Source organism: Diabrotica virgifera, chromosome 1 (genome assembly GCF_917563875.1).
Source record: "Diabrotica virgifera virgifera chromosome 1, PGI_DIABVI_V3a".
Classification (NCBI taxonomy): Eukaryota; Metazoa; Arthropoda; class Insecta; order Coleoptera; family Chrysomelidae; genus Diabrotica; species Diabrotica virgifera.
In genome coordinates this window covers 19997379-20013807 of record NC_065443.1, presented here as the reverse complement: position 1 = coordinate 20013807, position 16429 = coordinate 19997379, and the positions used below count along the sequence as shown (strand labels likewise).

The window sequence follows — 16429 nt, the reverse complement described above, 5'->3', positions numbered from 1 at the left end:
CCATGGATCCAATGAGTTACGAATGCAGAAGTGTTAAGAAGGATACAAAATGATTGCGAGGTGATAAAGAACATCAAAACAAGAAAGCTGGAATATTTATGCCACATTACTAGAGGTGCGAAATATGAGATATTAAGGCTCATAATGCAGGGAAGAATTAAGGGGAAAATATCCATAGGTAGAAAAAGAATTTTGTGGCTGAGAAACTTAAGAGAGTGGTATAGTTGCAGCTCAGTAGATCTTTTCAGAGCAGCCGCCAATAAGGTACGGATAGCTGTGATGATAGCCAACCTTCGTTAGGAGAAGGAACTACAAGAAGAAGAAGAGATTAAGGATGTTACCAGGAAGTGGATCCACTAGAATTTTCAGATTTATAGTTTAGATCTGGGACATTTCTCTTTTGTTTACGTCAGTAGTTTCCTCCGTCAGTAGTTTGATGCCCTTCACATCTAGAATGACGTCTTGCAAATGTTCTAATAGTAGGCCACGCCGTACTCTATTAAATGCTTTTTCGAAGTCTGTGAAGCATATCATATCTACATATATTTTTCTGTTGGTCGGAGCATTTTTGGACCAGAACTAGTAAACTGAACAGGGCTTCGTTCTCTGGTTCCCTGTTCCTCTACCGGCTGTGAATCCACACTGATGATTGTTTCACACTTTTTATAGCTTCGATTTTGTACGACTTTTAGTGCATGACTCATAAGGCTCATCACACGGAACTTGTTATATGTAGTGTTGTTGGTTTGGTTTTCTCGGTAGTGGGATGAATATGGATTCTAGCGAGTCTTGGGGTACTTTTTCTTTATCATAAATGCGATTGAATAAAATGACAAAATTGTTATTACTTCCTGAAAATTAGATCTAATTTTGGTTATTTGAATGCCAATGTCTTTGTCGTAATAGGTACGTTCTTTAAAGGTAAAATATTGCAAAACCTCTAAATTTTAAACAACCGCTTGGATTGACATGAAATTTGGCATACATATAGCTAACAAGTCAAAGAAAAAAAGTGATATTGTGCCGATGTGTGCTTTTGCCCTAGGGGTGAGTTTCACCCCCTTTTGAGGGTGAAAAATATATGTTCGAAATAAGTCCGGAAATGGATAAAATGACTAATTCTAGGCAACTTTTGGTCCATAAAGTTTTTTCATTAAGTTAATACTTTTCGAGTTATTTGCGAGTGAATATGTTAATTTTTGTACAAAATAACCACGTTTTCAGACGGTTTTTCGCAAATAACTCAAAAAGTAAGTATTTTATCGAACAAAAATTCCTATCAAAAATATAGTACGTAAAAAAGTGAAAAACATGGTGTATATATTAGGTCACTATACCTAGTAGAAGCAGAGTTATAGCTAATGAAAAATAGGTTCATATTCATCAAATTCCAAATTGAATATTTTAACGTGCCATAACCAAAAAACGAAGCACTTTTTGGGGAAAAGTCATTCATTTTTTTATAGTGTTTAAAAAATGCTTATTTTTATTTTTTTTTTAATTTTTTAGCATCAAAAGTAAACAAGTTACGCTCAAAATAAAGTTGGTCCCTTTTTTTGGTAAGAAATCGGGAAAATCAACCCCTAATTAGCATTTAAAATGAACTTAATTGTTACAACTTCACAAGTTTTTTACTCTCGTATGTATTGGTCATATGATCTGTAAGTTTCATCGGTTCAAAGTCCTTATTTTTGACAGAGCTGCAGTTAAAAGGGCTTGAACGAGTCACTTATCACGAGTGTATGCAAATTTGGAAGCACCAATCTTTGTCTTACAGAAAAATAAAAAATATAAAATATTCAGAAAAGTAAAGCCGACTTTTTAATTGTTTAAAATTTTTGGTATCTCTTACAATGTTTAAGTTATTTTGATAAAAAGCATTTTTTTCAAAATTAAAAATTTTAAAAATTTGGCTTTAAAACCAAATTTTTTCAAAAATAAGCCCTTTGAATCGATGAAACTTACAGATCATATTAAACACAACATAAGTAAAGTAAGTTGTGAAGCGGTAACGATTAATTTAATTGAAGTTATTAATTGGGGGTGATCTTCCTGATTTTTTTTTTGCCAAAACAAATGGGACCAACTTTATTTTGACCGTGACTTGCTTACATTTGATGCTAGACATTTTTTATAAAAACAGAAATAAAGCTTTTTTAAAACACTTTAAAAAAGTTGTAATGTGTTTTCCCCAAGAATGCTTCTTTGTTATTTGGATATTTCACATTGAATTATTCTATTTGGAATTTTTCAAATGTGAACCTATTTTTCATTAGCTATAACTCTGTTTTTGCTAGGTATAGAGACCTAATATTACACCGTTTTTTTCACTTTTTTTATAGGCTATAGTTTTGCTAAGAATATTTTTTTCGGCAAATTGCTTACGTTTTGACTTATTTGCGAAAAACCGTCTAAAAACGTGGTTATTTTGTTGAAAAATGAACATATTCACTTGCAAATAACTCGAAAAGTATTGATTTGGTGAAAAACCTCTATAGAACAAAAGTTGCTTAAAATTAGTCATTTTATCCATTTCTGGACTTATCTTGGACATATATTTTTTCACCCCCGAGATGGGGTGAAACTCACCCCCAGGGCAAAAGCACACATCGGCACCATATCACTTTTTTTATTTGACGTGTTAGCTATGCGTGTGCCAAATTTCATGTCAATCCAAGCGGTTCTTTAAAATTTACAGCAAAAACCGTGAAAGAATGGATCAGTAAGTTTCAGGTAGACCTTCAAGAATTGCAGGAACTTATCTCATTTCCAGCATTGTGATATATTATGGTTACAATCATCAAATTCTCATGCTTTTCTTTTTGTATTTTTTTATTTTTTGTTTCATAATTATCAGCATAAATAGTATCAACAATAGTATCAGCATAGAATAAAGATTAATAATTATAACCACTTTCAGTAGAACGGATTAAATATAATTTCAAAAGCAGTATCTTACTAACCAAAAAATATTAATATTAATAGGTCATAATATTATGTCCAAATTATAAAAAAATATATGCATGGCGCTATAGGAACCAAATATAGGATGTATAAACAACTTCTGAGATGATGCGTGGGGCGAGAAACTACAACGTACCTCATTACTACCGCCTAAGATTCTCATCTTTATTGACTTTATGGCTTATAGAGATATTTTAACGGCTGCCGTTCGCGTTAATCGTTTTTATTGGTTATGGAGATATTAAGGTACTAGTACACTTTAGAAGACCAAAAATAAGCATTTTTTCAAGATTTTTTTTCTCAGAAAATTTATTAGAAATGAACATAAAACTTTTTACATATTAATGCCTAACTCTTAGAGAATACAAAAAGTATATCTTTTTTCATTTATGCACATACACTAATATTGTAGAGGGCACCAAAGTCGAGGCCTTGAAAAAAAGTACTTCCGATGGCGGACAGTTAATCTCAGGATTGGGATCTCTGAAGCAAAAAAATTGTACGGTATTTGAAAAAGGAAGGTTTCTTACGTGACAATTTACCACCGTTAGTGAAAAATTTTGCAAAACAAAGATTTTACGGAAGTTCGAAAAATTTTTGTGAAAAAATCGCCCGTTTTCTTTCAGTTTTTCATAGTTAAAAAATATTTATTTTTTATTTTTTGGTCAAATTGTGGTAAATTGTCACGTAAGAAACCTTCCTTTTTCAAATCCAGTACGATTTTTTTGTTTCAGATATCCCAATCCTGAGATTAACTGTCCGCCATCAATTTTCGAGGCCTCGACTTTTGCGCCCTCGACAATATTAGTGTACGTGCATAAATGAAAAAAGATACATTTTTTGTATTCTCTAAGGGTTAGATATTAATATATAAAAAGTTTTATGTTCATTTTTAATAAAGGTTCTGAGAAAAAAATTCTTGAAAAAAATGATTATTTTTGATCTTCTAAAGTGTACTAGTACCTTAATGACTGGAGCACAGACGAAACAAGCTCCAAATAAAACAAAATTAGAATAATATAGTCAATATTAAGATTACAGGTACATAAAGTTCCGTGGTTAATATTAATTGGTTTACCGTTCACTTTAACATCGTTAGTTTACTATTCTAACTCTATTTCAACGAGTTTTTATTCTTTTCTTTTCATCAGTAATGTGTGAAACTATCGAAGGTACGACTTTATTTTTCATCATCAGTTTCTTTGCCTTTACTCCTATGCAGGGTCGGCTTCCCTAATTACATTTCTCCATCAGTTTCTATCATCATGGATTATATCAATATCAATCCCCTTTAACGACATGTCCTATCTAAGCGTCTCCCTAGGTCTTCTTTGGTATTTCCCTCCTACTCCATGCATGAACCAGCAGGTCGCCAATTCTTTGTATTGGGTGATTAATGTCTCGACGTTGAACATGACTAAACCATTTTAACCTATCGAGTTATCGAAGCTTTGCACTGAAAAGGTGTTCTACTAAATAGGTACTACATAAACAACATCAGGTATTCAGATGACACGATAGTGTTTGCGGATAACCTACAAGGTAAGTCCTGCAAGTACTTATCAACAAAATCACATATTATAGTCAAGAGTATAGACTAAATATAAACGTAAAGAAGACAAGGCTTATGATAATTTACAAGAAAAAGATAAGAGAAGGTTAACTCTACATCCACCAAACCCTGTAGAAAGAGCATTACAATTACCTTGGCACCATAATAAATGAAGAATGGACCAACAACCAAGAGATATGAGCGCTCATCGTGAAATCTGGATTCATCTTCAACAGAAAGGAGGCCTTCTTCAAGAGCCATAACCTCTCTCTTGGGCTCGGTCAGATGGCTTAGTAGGCTGAGGCGCACGATCGGCAACTCTAGTGGATTTTCGATCGAAGTTCGATTCCCGGCCCGGACATTGAAAAATAAAAAGGCCAACGTCGAAGTATAAAATTCTATATAGAATCTACGGCTTGGTTTCGAATAAGCTAGGTATCTGATCGGCCTATGGAGGAGCGGTACGGCAAGGGATAAGGGCTTGTAGCTTGGTGATACTCCTCCATAGATCCCTACCGGAAGGGCGTTGACGCCTAATAACAGTGTATATACATATTTACCTCTCTCTTGGCATAAAAGTGAGAATGCTGCGATGCTACGTCTTCTTCTTCAGAGAGAATACTTCAAATTTCGTGGACTAACCGCAAATGAGAAGGCCCTCAGAAAAAAGAAGAAGAAACAAGGAGTACTTACCATCATCAAAGCTCGAAAGGTAATTCAGATATGCCCTACTACAAACCATCCTACAATGAAGGAAAAGTATTTCGATGGCGAGGTCCAGGAAGAAAAAGAACATTCTGGTTAACGAACATCAGACCCTGGCTTAACATAATATCTGTGTAGCTTTTCCGCACTGTTGCAGACAAGATAAAGATTACAATGATGATCGCCAATATTCGTCGCAGATAGGCACATCAAGAAGAAGAACCTTAACCTATGCTCTCTCATTTTAGTGCCAATTAGTGCGACCCCTAGACTTTCCCTAATATGCTTATGCTTTTATCGTTTTTATCACTACACTGTCCCGAGATCACAATTGAAGAAATTACTAGGACAAATAATTCCTACCAAATCTATAAAAAAGGAAAATTCCCTGTCCAATGGTTTGTATCTACCTTTATCCCTTTGCCAAAAAAGAACAACGCAACAAAGTGTCAAGACCACCGACTGATAAGTCTGATGAGCCTTAAAAATATTCCTCAAAGTTCTTCACTATAGAATCTCCACAAAATGCGATAAGGTTATTGGTTGCTCACAATTTGGATTTCGAAAAGGCCTGGGTACCAGGGAAGCACTAGTTGCAAACCAAGTGCTAGCTCAGAACTACTACGATCAAAGGAAAGATGTAATGATGTGCTTTATAGATTATGAAAAAGCCTTCGATCGAGTGCAACATCATAAACTCGTACATATACTAAAACAACTCGACAGATCAAAAAGACATTCACTGCATAGAAGATCTTTACTGGAATCAAACAGCTGTCGTCAAGGTGGATAATGAAACAACGCAAGCTCAAAAAATTCTCAGAGGTGTAAGACAGGGATGCATTCTCTCCCCACTACTGTTCAATCTATATTCAGAAAGTATCTTCCAGGAAGCTCTTGAGGAATGCGAAAGCGGCATCAAAGTAAATGGTACCTGGGTCAATAATATACGATATGCGGATGATTCGGTCTTAATAGCAGACAATATAGAAGACCTCAAAACCTTCTTAATAAAATTGGAGAACATAGCGAGAACGTGGGACTTAGCATCAACATAAAAAAGACGAAGTTCCTTATAATCAGCCGTCAATTATTTCAACATTAAAATGCAAGACTAGCATAAAACAACCAAGATGTAGAGCGCTTAAGAAAATTTAAGTACCTGGGAACCTGGCTATATGAGGACTGGATGTCGGATATGGAAAGGAAATGTCGGATAGAAAGGGCCAGAAGTGCATTCATGAAATTCAGAAACGTCTTTACGAACTCTGACTTTGACCTGAACCTAAGACTAAGATTCACGAAATGCTATATATGGTCGGTGCTCCTATATGGCATGGAAGGATGGACTTTAAAAATAAACACAATGAATAAGCTAGAGGCCTTTGAGATGTGGATTTATCGACGAATCCTTAAAGTTCCCTGAACCGCACGAATAACAAATGAAGAAATCCTGAGAAGAATTGGTACAGAACGACAACTGCTATGCACAATTACACAGAGAAAAACGGCATACCTGGGGCACCTAATTAGAAACGAAAGATACCAGTTTCTGCAAACCTTAATTGAAGGAAAGATCGAAGGAAGAAGGGGAGTAGGCAGGAAGAAAATGTCATGGCTCCGTAATGTCAAACAATGGACAGGACTAAGAAACATAGGAGACCTAATACATACTGCAAGGGATAGAGAAAAATGGTCAAACGTGATCGCGAACATCCATTAGTGGATTGCATAAGAAGAAGAAGAAGAACTGTTTGGAGCGGACGATGTTTCCTTTGGAAGAGATCTCCATACCGATGGCAACCGGATGCAGTTATTTCTTTTTTTGAGACAATTCGGTCGTTTTCCAATCTCCATGACTTCTCCAAAAATTCATGGTTTGTATGATTGCTATGATTCTAAAGTTTTCAGCTCTAAGCAGAAATTTAATCGAAATTGAGAACTGAAATGGAATGTTCATAAATCCAGTTTTTGGATTCTACGATTAGTTTGGCTGGTGTAATATTGGGGACATTCATTTGGAATGTTATCTGCCTGATCAGACAAGAGATGAAAGGTTTTATTCGAGGATGGGGTAAATATTGCCTTCATTGCACTTTAATTTTAGTATTTTGTCGTCGATTTTCTCATCGGCATCTTTAATGTAAGAAACAAAGCTGATGTATGATGAAGGTCTTTGGGTTGAGACTGGATGTTTTTGGATGCTCCTATTGATATGATTGTGACATTTTTCGTAATTTTTAACGTATTTTTTAACTTTGTAACGTTATAAACCTCACGTCTTTATTCATTTATATTTAAATAATTATTTGATTAAAATTTCTATTGAATTTAATAGTTTTATATTAATTTAAATACTTAAATGTGCTACCCTTATAGACGGAAGAAGAGGGCCAGGTCGAAGAAGAACGTCATGGCTTAAAAACCTAAGAGAATGGTTTAACAGATCCTCTGCATCCCTTTTCCGAGCTACCGTCAACAAAATTACTATAGCCAATTTGATAGCCAACGCTCGATAATCGAGCATGGCAAATGAAGAAGAAGAATTACAGGGAGTATATTATTATTTTTTTATTATAAAAAGGATCTAAAGAATTACAGATCCATAACTTTACTAAATGTGATGTAGAAACTATTAACCAAGATATTAACAAACAGATTAACAACTAAATTAGATGGATACCAGGCAAGAGAACAAGCCGGATTTAGAAAGAGCTTCAGTACAAGTGACCACCTTTTAACGATGAAGATATTAATCGAAAAAGCTAACGAATATCATATCCCGCTATACATGGCATTTATTGACTTCAAAAAAGCATTTGATATTGTGAACACTGGGCAGTAAAGAATTCCCTACAAAACAGCAGAATAGACTACAGATATACCGACTTAATTACAAATATATATGATAAGGCAACAACAACTATTAAGCTAATGAAACAAACGGAGCCTATTAAAATAAACCGAGGAGTAAGACAAGGAGATACCATCTCGCCATTCAACCATTCAAGCTATTCAACCAAGCGCTAGAAGATGTATTCAAACAACTACACTGGAATGGCTTGGGTATAAACATAAACGGGCAATATCTGAATCACTTACGACATGCTGATGATATTGTATTCATACCAGAAAGAAGTGAACAATTACAAAGAATGATGGAAGAACTAGATAGAGAATCGACAAAGATAGGACTGAAGATGAATTACAGTAAAACAAAAACCATGACTAATCAACAAGAAGAACTAATAATTACAGTGACACAAACAAGAATAGAACAAGTAAAACAGTATATACATCTAGGATAAATCACTAGATTAAATAAAGAAAATGAAACCGAAGAAATAAAAAGAAGAATAATATTGGCCTGGGCATGATTCGGAAAACTGTCTTATATTCTAAAGAACCGAAAATACCCGCAATACCTAAAAACAAGAGTATTCCATCAATGTATACTACCTATTCTAATATATGGCTCTCAGACATGGACGTTTACAAAAGAAAATATGGAAAAAATAGCAAAGACAGAAAGTTTCATGGAAAGACCAATGCTGAACATTAAACTATCAGACAGGAAAAGAAACGAATGCATCCGTAACAAAGCAAAAGTGAAAGATGTCTCTACCCAAGTAGCAAAGCTTAAATGGAAGTTCGCCGGACACACCCTACGCCAGAAGGATGAAAGATGGACTAAGATGATTATACATTGGAGACCGTGGAACCACAAACGAAAAAGGGGAAGGCCACATATGCTATAGTCGGATGACCTGAAAAAACACACTGGGTAAAATTGGATGCAAATTGCCCAAGATAGAGAGGCATGGAAGAAGGAAGAGGATGGATGTTTAGGGCTGATTAGATAGATAGATATTATTTTTTCCACCTACCTCTACCGAAAGTATACATTTCCGGACCTGATTGTAGGGAGGAAAGTTGTATTTTTCCTCCCTAGGGAGGAAAAGTAAAAGTGACGTCATGGTATTTCATTCATGAAATATAACTTGTTGACGCCCTGTATAATATCTATTTTCTATTACGTATCTATACATTTTAACGTTTATTTATAAAACACCCTGTATTTTGCAGATTGGTAAAAAACAGTAAATTGTTATTTTGATTTAACAATGTTTATATTAATAATTTTACTTATATTTGACAGTTGACAGTTATATTGTACCTACTTGTTAGTTTTAAGGTCGCGTCATATTATAATGAACGTCGCGTTTTCGGCACGTAGCGTTTGCAGACCGGCAATCGGACTGCCCATTCACATTATCATACATAGAACGTTTACGTTGGTTTCAGTTTGGTGCGGTGCAGATGTGTTTATTGTTACAACACATGTTTACATGACAAATTGCCTCGAAAACTACATTTTAAATTAGACCGGACAGTATCGTCGCCCCGGCTAGCGAAATTATTCCGATTCGACATTTTTAAACAAACTTACTCAAAAAGAAGTCCTTATAACATATCCACAGGGTGCCGGGCGGTACCGTGGTCGAAAAATTGTTTAAACATTTTTTTTAAACAAATTCACAAAAATATTTTTTTCATTTCGAGCAATATTTTTTTAGATAAACTGGGTCATTCTGGGCAAAAAAGGTCTCTTGTCATTTTTCTCTAAAATTGATTGTTGTCGAGTTACATGCGATTAAAAATTTGAAAAATGCGAAAAGGCCATTTTCAAGGCTTAATAACTCGGTTAAAAGTATTATTATGAATTTCAATAAGTGACCAAATCAAGTTTTAAACCCCTTCTTCAAGGTCCCAAAGAGATTTTTGTCATTATTTTACTACAAAGCTGTTATTTTTAGTTATTAACAATTAGCGCTATAGTCCAACTATATCGTTGCACCCGTTAGCGAAACTATTCCGATTCCATTTTTTTGCAGAAACTTACTCAAAAAGAGTCCTTATAACAAACACATCCACAGGGTGCCGGGCGGTGCCCTTGTCAAAAAATTGTTTTAACAATTCTTATTAAACAAATTCACAAAAATAATTTTTTCATTAGGAACGATTTTTTTTTTTAGATAATTTGGGTTATTCTTAGCAAAAAACGTATCTTGCAAAAATGCGGAAATGGCCATATAACTCGACAACAATCAATTTTAGAGAAAAATCACAAGAGACCTTTTTTGCCCAGAATAACTCAAATTATTATTAATTTGGGTTTAATTAAATTATTAATAAAAAATTATTTTTGTGAATTTGTTTAACAAAAATTGTTTAAACAATTTTTAGACCGCGGCACCGCCCGGAACCCTGTTGATGTGTTATAAGGACCTCTTTTTGAGTAAGTTTGTGCAAAAAAATCTAATTTCGCTAACGAGGGCGACGATACAGTTGGACTATAGCGGTAATTGTTAATAGTTAAAAATAACAGCTTTGTAATAAAATAATGACAAAAATCTCTTCAGGACCTTGAAGAAGTTGTTTGAAACTTGATTTGGTCACTTATTGAAATTCATAATAATAATTTTTAATCGAGTTATTAAGCCTTGAAATTAGCCATTTTCGCAATTTTAGAGAAAAATGACAAGAAACCTTTTTTGCTCAGAATTACCCAAATTATCTAAAAAAAATATTGCTCGAATGAAAAAATATTTTTGTGAATTTGTTTAAAAAAGATTGTTTAAACAATTTTTCGACCACGGCACCGTCTGGCACCCTGTGGATATGTTATAAGAACCTCTCTTTGAGTAAATTTGTGCAAAAAATCGAATAGGAATAATTTCGCTAGCGAGGGCGACGATACTGACCGGTCTAAATACTCTGTATCAAATTCAAAGAAATACCTAAATAAACAACGAGGGGAAAACGACCCGTAGCTGTCAACATCCGAAAAATATTGTTTTCGAATGAACCGAACGCAGACGTAACGTGTCTTATACGCTACGTTACGTGTCTTATACGCACAATATGAATGGTTCAATTTAAAAACCATTAAATTATATTTTTCGCAAACGAAACGCTACGTGCCGAAAACGCGACGTGCATTATAATATGAGGCGACCTTTAGTTCTAATAAATTTTGTTGGTTAGTTACATAAATAAATTAGGTAAAAATAAAAAAATTACTTGTTATTTGAGGAAGGTGGAGAAACCATATGTATAACATGGGAGTAAAGTGCCTTTTCCTCCCTTGAATGGTTACTGCCCTCCGCTACGCGTCGGGCAGTAAACTTCATTCTCGGGAAGAAAAGTAGCACTTTCCTCCCTTGTTATACAAATAGCTATTTTTTATACATATATTTATATATTTTTAATTTTTTAGTTACAGAAGACGATGTGACCGAACTTGTTTAAATTGTTTTTTAAGATCATACAGATTGAAGATTTTCGTTTTTTGGTTATCTTATCTGTTTATTTTCATTACACTTTATAGTTTTTACCAGATGCTACCTTAAATCTAATTAAGAAGCCGTAACCATTTGACGTCCATGAAGTTTTCAGTGTAACATATAAATTTAGTGTTTAAATGGTAAAGGGGATCGTTAGTGACTTCCTAACACATTGATGTTGTGAAATGTGTCATGTAAGCTCGCAAGGCATCCTCATAATACCAACCGATTCCCTTTGGTAGGAGCAATTCGTCACTCGACGTGAGCATCCCATCATGTGTCTTGCCACACACACGCGCGTCGTGTGAAACGTCCTGTCTCATTTAAAAACTATTATTTATGTTTACTTTAAGTCGGGGAATGCTACTTCTTAAGTTCTTGTGTTCTTATGACTGCGTGTTTACTTTTTAGCACAGCGGATAGCTGTCGTTTGCGCATAGTGTTAACTTCTTCCTACGAGAATAAATCTTTCAACTCTCTTTCAAACAAAAAATATATAAGTAGAATGGATATAATACAAGCTACCAGAAATATTTGGAGTTGTTACAAGCTCTCTGATACTATTCGTAAATTTAATTTTGGAAGGCTGGTAACTGAAATTTTAAAACCTCAAATACTTTAAGTATGCAGTAAAAAATGAACATAGTGATTTAAAACAAAAACTAAAGGATCTTGATATATTTCTATGATATCGACTCTTTTTAATAGAATTAAACCACAATTTTAATTCAAAATATGTTATATTGTATATTGAATTCAAACTGAGGTTTCATCCCATGAAATAGAATCGATAAAGTTATGAAGAATGAAGAACTAAATATATATTAACATTTTTCTACTAATCTATTTATTTTTTAATGGATTTCCCTTAGTTATATTTCTCTTTTTTTTCTTCGAATCCTTTTTTATATGTTTTTCTAGTATGTTGCAATTTTTAGTGCTTTCAGTGTTTCGACTCTTTTCCATTACAATAATTAGAACGTTATTTTTCATCCATAATATATGTCTGAATTTTTTCTGTCATCCATTGCCAGTCTTCGTTCTTTTGGTCGTAGATATTGATCTAATGTGGTCCCATTAATAACTTCATTTGGTGCTTCAATTTATCCTTCTATGGTGTGCGCTTTATTGTACCCAATTAAAGTCTGTCATTGTCTGTATTTTTTAATATCTCTTTACTGAACTTCTTTCAGCTTAAATAATATTGGATATCGTATACTATCTATTAGCGATTGCAATTGCTGGATCCAGCATCCAGCAATCCAGCTGGATCCAGCAAACCGTGCTGCATCCAGCACGCGGATCCGCAAACGAGCCAAATTCGATAAAAGCTACTTAATGTCTTCATTAGCCTCTATATTCAAAGCCGTTAGTCGGTAACTTGCCATTCTATCGCGCTAGCAGTATGTAGTTCAGTATGCTGGAAAGTTTCTACAGCCTAAAAGTTTACATAGATAAAGCGTTGATAGACATTGATTCGGTGATAATATTCTCTTCTGGGATATCATTGGAGTCAGTGAAGTAAGACGACATGGAGAAAACCTGACAACACTAAAATCAGGGCATATATTTTATAGTATAGGTAGTGAAACCGAATCAGTCGGGGGAGTTGGATTCTTTATACACAAAAGACTTGCAAATGACATAGTGATTACAAGAAGTATATCCACAAGAGTAGCCTATTTAATCGTAAAGCTAAACCGAAGGTATAAAATAAAGATTATTCAGGTATACGCACCAACAACGAACCATCCGGATGAGGAGATTGAAGACTTCTACGATGACATCTCAACGGCACTGAAAGAAACACCAACACATTACACGATTATATGCGGCGACTTTAACGCAAAGATCGGTCTAAAGCAGGATGAACAGGAAACAGCACTAGGTAAATTTGGATCCAAAGGCAGAAACGAGCGTGGCCAAACACTACTAGAATTTCTATTACAACAAAATCTTTACCAGATGAATAGTTTCTTCTCTAAAAAAGATCACAGAAGATGGACGTGGAAAAGCCCAGATGGTAAGACCAGAAACGAGATAGACTACATAATCAGTGACAAAAAATATATATTCAACGATGTCACAGTCCTTAATAGCTTTACCACAGGCAGCGATCATAGAATGGTAAGAGCCAAACTAAAATTAGACTTAATAACAGAAAGATCCAAAATGATTAGGAAGAAAGCCAACCCAATATGGATTGACCCAACGACTTTAAATGAATACCAAGGCAATATCAATAAAATCCTACAACAAAATGAATGCATGAATAATGTAGATGCCCTAAACGAAAATATCGTAGAAGCTATTCGAGAGGCTCAAGTAAAATGCTGTCCTAAAAGAAGCCAAGACGAAAAAATAACCATTGAAACAAAGCAACTAATGGAAACTAGAAGAAGAATCAAAGAAAACGAAAGCACTGACGAAGAAGAACTGCGAAAAATAAACAAAGAAGTATCAAAAGCTATAAGGAAAGATTTAAGGAAATTTAAGAATGAAAAAGTCCAGCGGACTATAGAAGAGAATAAAAGTCTGAAAGTCCTGAGAAGGCGGCTAAACAATGGAAAATGCGAAATACACAAACTAAAGAACAAAGAAGGAGTCCCCACATCAAATAGAGAAGAACTACTACACATAGTTGAAGACTTCTATCAAGAACTATATACAAGCCAAAGAGAAGACCAAAAGAATTTAGAAGCCGCTGCATCACGCAAAGTTATCAACCAGGGTTCAGAGCTCATGCCAGAGATCACACTAAGCGAAATCCAGGACGCAATGAAAAGGATGAAAAACAACAAAGCGCCAGGAGAAGATGGAGTCGTAATAGAAGCTATAAAGATGGGTGGACGTGTCCTTCTCAACCAAATAAAAATTTTGTTTAACCTTTGTCTAACAGATTGTTGCATACCGGAAACATGGAACAATGCAGTAACAATTTTACTACACAAGAAAGGAGACAAGGCGCACCTAGAAAACTATAGACCAATCAGCTTATTGAACCACATCTATAAAATGTTTACCCGAATAATTACGACAAGACTAGAAAAAAAGTTAGATTTCTACCAACCCCGAGAACAAGCTGGATTCCGCTCAAAATTCGGAACGAACGATCACCTACAAACAGTAAAAACCTTAATAGAAAAGTCGATAGAATATAACAAACCACTGGTACTTATCTTCGTAGACTTTCACAAAGCCTTCGACACTGTGGAATTAGACAGCATTATAACTGCTCTGAACAATAGTAGAATAGATTACCGGTTTACAAAGTTAGTGCAAACATTATACCAAAACGCCACAATGCGTGTAAAACTACATGATACTACCAGAGAAATTCATATCAAGCGAGGTGTGAGACAGGGCGACACTCTCTCACCTAAATTATTTATAGCGGTCCTCGAATACGCCTTTAAAATGCTAAAGTGGGAAAATAGAGGAATAAAGATAGATGGAGAAATGCTCAATCATCTGCGTTTTGCCGACGATATAGTACTTATTACCGAAGATCTGGGTGAAGCACAACAAATGCTACTAGAATTAGAAAACGTGTCTTCAACAATAGGTCTAAAAATGAACATCAGTAAGACCAAATTTATGACAAATTTAGTTCCCAGCGAACACCTAACCATCCAAAATCAAGTGGTAGAATTGACAGAAAAGTACATATATCTCGGTCATGAAGTCAGAATAGGCAAGGACAATCAGACCTGCGAATTTCAACGACGAATAACACTTGCTTGGGCGGCGTATGGATCACTAAGAGACATCTTTAAGAGCAACATCCCGACAGCTATGAAACGGAAGACATTTGACCAATGTGTTCTTCCTATTATGACATACGGAGCAGAAACTCTCACGCTCACAAAAACAACAGCACTAAAAATGCGAGTGGCACAAAGGCGCATGGAAAGATCGATTCTCGGCGTGACAAAAAAAGACAAAATAAGGAACCAAGACTTAAGGAAAAGAACAGGTATCACTGATGTCGTTGAACGTATAGCCAAGCTGAAATGGAATTGGGCAGGTCACATAGCGCGACTGAAAGACTCACGATGGACCAGAAAACTAATTGACTGGCGCCCAAGAGAAGACAAACGCAGCAGAGGACGACCACCAACACGCTGGATGGACGACATTAAACGAATATCCAAGAAATGGCAACAAGAAGCACAGAACCGTGAAGAGTGGCGAAGAATGGGAGAGACCTATGTCCAGCAGTGGACAGAAGAGGTTGTATGATGATGATGATTCTCTTCTGGCGAGTGGTCAACAATCAATGACTTGATCGCCACTCTTTAACCGGTGAAACTGGCTGTAGAAGCTCTTTGGACAAGAGAGTCCACTTTGATAACGGCCGACACAACCATGAAATTTGTCATAGACAAACTAAATAGCCAGTACTCGAGACTTCCTCTAGCCAGTAATCGCGGAACGGCGCCTCTCTGAAATTATAACTACATTAACCCCATGCCGAAAAAGAATGCAATGCGACAAGAGATGAAAAATTTGTTGTCGTATAAATAAACAAGTGATTGTGGAACCAGTGCAAGAGGACATAATGGAAGAAGATGTGCCAACTAACCCGGAGCCCGTGAAGTTTAATTTGGAACAAGAACTTGAGATTTTATTGAAACGAGAAAGAGAAAAATTTTATAACCAAAAAAACTGGTTCTCTGAAAGATTACGAAAATATTTTGGAAAAGGAAATGGCTGTTTATGAGACAGTGAGTGAAAGGCGATCATTTGTCCGTGGTCTATGACTATTTGATGACCTTAAAACCGACCAGCATAGAGGCTGAAAGGGCTTTCTTCGCAGCCGGCTATGTGTGCAGTTCTGTGTGAAGTAGGTTAGACGATA

At 35.3% G+C, this 16429-nt stretch overlaps 1 protein-coding gene across 2 annotated transcripts in view; it reads right to left on the bottom strand.

Moving 5' to 3' along the window:
- Positions 1-16429, bottom strand: part of LOC114324607 (T-box transcription factor TBX20-like) — a 227211-nt gene that overhangs the window by 17455 nt on the left and 193327 nt on the right. The window lies entirely within an intron of this gene.